Source organism: Petaurus breviceps, unplaced genomic scaffold (genome assembly GCF_028583685.1).
Source record: "Petaurus breviceps papuanus isolate PSGF00001 unplaced genomic scaffold, PetGlider_PUasm1.0 126, whole genome shotgun sequence".
Classification (NCBI taxonomy): Eukaryota; Metazoa; Chordata; class Mammalia; order Diprotodontia; family Petauridae; genus Petaurus; species Petaurus breviceps.
In genome coordinates, this window is record NW_027185655.1 from 73,934,347 (window position 1) to 73,936,998 (window position 2,652).

At 37.1% G+C, this 2,652-nt stretch overlaps 1 pseudogene; it reads right to left on the minus strand.

Moving 5' to 3' along the window:
- Positions 1-965: 965 nt before the first annotated feature.
- On the minus strand, positions 966-1,604 carry LOC138171077 (C-terminal-binding protein 1-like; annotated as a pseudogene).
- Positions 1,605-2,652: the final 1,048 nt, after the last annotated feature.

Here is a 2,652-nt window from a genome sequence, read left to right on the forward strand (position 1 = left end):
TCTCACAGGCAGAAAGTGAATTGAGGAGGGAGCTGGCCATGCGCCTGAATGTTATTGTGATTTGTTAAGTTTTTCCCAGGAACAGAAACTGTGAAGCACTTGAGGTGGACCAGACAATGTGGGCTTCAATATGGAACAGGAACTGTGCAAGAAGCTGGACAAAGAACTGAGAGCCGATTGCCTGTGAAACCAGGTGGCAGTTAGATGGATTTGGGCAGGAGTTGGAAACATGGAAGAAGAACCATGGAAACTGAGAGTTTGCCACAAGTCAAGATGAAAAGACCTATCCTTGGGTATTTAATGAAAACACAGAAAATTATAACTCATTTTGGCCTAGGGGTAGAGAACTCTGATCTTTATATTTTCATGATTGAGTTAAGTACTTCTCCAATTAAGAAGAAAGAGAATTTTTTTATTGAAGAGACTAAGATTATGTGACTTAGGGGTAGAGGACTTTGACCTTTTTACTTTGTGTCAATTAAGGAGGCTTGCCTTCTTAAGGATGATTGAATTAAGGACTTACTCAATGAAGGACTTACTAAATGAATGTTATCTTTGTTTAAAATTATGTGGCCACTTTGGTGAAAACTATGTGGTCATTTTAGTGATAAGATGTTATGCCATAACATTATGAAAGCTGTACTTTGATTTTCTGTAAATGTTTTGCCTTAACTTGTTACTGAAGAAATAGTTTACTATACTGTGTAATCAGAACCTTGAAAGCTGTTTACAGCAGCAGTCCTCTGGAAAGCTGCTCGTGCTTGGCTTTACATGTAGTTGCAGTCAAATGATCTTTTTTTTACTTATTTTTTTTTTTGCTTTTATTTGGAGGGAAATTGAGGTTAAGTGAGTTGCCCAAGGTCACATGGCTATTTTTTGTGTTAAGTGTCTGAGGCCGCATATGAATCCAGGTCCTCCTGACTCCAGGGCCAGTTCTCTATTCACTGTGCCACCTAGCTGACCCTTCAAATGATATTTTTTTTCAAATGATATTTTTTAAGACAATTTTTCAGACTGTCTTGAATACATCCTGTGATGATCCTCTAGATGTCCCATGTGGCTTCCTCTATAGAGGACTGCTTATTTTACTATGCTGTGTGTGGGGGGGTACATATCAGATTTGGTGCATCCTTTAGGGAAACCTGGCTAAATCTGATTGGTTCTGACTCATGTAAATCTAATACTGAGCCCTGTATCCTTCTTTCCTTCAGCACCTGTGCTTCTCCTTTTTTGCCTACCAACCACCTCCTGCCATGTTCACAAGGAAACCTCCTTGTATCATATTTTTAATGGTGAAATCATTAATCAGATGATGATTGTGTTCTTGCAATCTGCAGTATAGGGTTGGTAACACAGTCACTGTGAAATAAGAGGTCCTGTAAAGTGCTCAACCTCTGGAGTCCCAGAGCACACTCAATGCCATCAGATAGTTAGGGGTCATAGAAAGTCACATTGAATTCAAAGGTTTTGGCACACAGTGCAACTGCCTGTCCAACACAACATAATCCAATAATGCCCAAGATCTCCCCTAAAATCCTGGCAACTCCAGCAGCGATTTCTCAGATCTTTTCCACACTTTGTACTCTTGTGCATTTATTAAACATTTATATGCCAAGCACTGTACTAAATACTAGGGTTATAAAAGGGCAAAAGACAGTTGTTACCCTCAATGAGCTCACAAACTAGTGGGGGAGACAACATGTAAAGAATTATGTTCAAGCTATATACAGGATAAATAGAACATAATCAACACATTTTTGAAAGAATTAAGAAGGACTGTCATAGACTTCCTGTATAAAGTGGGAATTTAGTTAGAACTTTAAGGAAGCCATGGGAAAAATATGAGGAGAAACTTCCAGGCATGAGCAACAACCAGCAAAAGAAGCTAGAACAATGCAATTGAGTGTCTTGTTTGAAAAATAGTAAAGGGGATAGTAATAGTCGAACAAAAAGTATATGGTGGAGTCTAAAGAATAAGAATATAGAAAGGTGTGATTGGGTGGGGATCTTGGTTATAAATGGTGTTAAATATCAAACAAAATATCTATACATGAGCAAAAGTATCATAAGCAATCACTCTGATACTACAGTTTTACATCATTTAACCTGGTACATTGTCCCCCCTAACATGGAGTAACACCACCACACAAGGCATTGTGGTAGAAGATATAATAACATGTTTAAATAGAAGACCAGGGTTCAAGTCTTGATTCCAAAATTTTTAAAATTAGTTTGCAAACAGTGCATTTGTGTATGTAACAACATTTATAAACCTATTTCTATTAATCAGATTGGAAAAAGAAGACAACTATCACATGAATACTATGAAAAATATATTATAAAGTGATATAATGATTATCTCTTTTTAATAGTGATCTGCAGGACACCAAATACAATTTAACAACAAAAATTAATTTTAAGATGATTTTAATTATGTAACTGTCTACTCTTTTCAGTCCCAATCTGGATAGAAAAAAAAATCTCTCTCTGCAACCAACTTATTTTCACTGTCCAATCTTAACAGGCCTGGAGCAAGGAAAATATAAGTGCTTCCCAGTCAGAAGTGAAGTCGTGCAGCCTCAAGGTACGGGACTCAGCCAGTTACTGGATCCTCAGTGATTTCAAGGTTAAGAATATCAAATAAATATACAT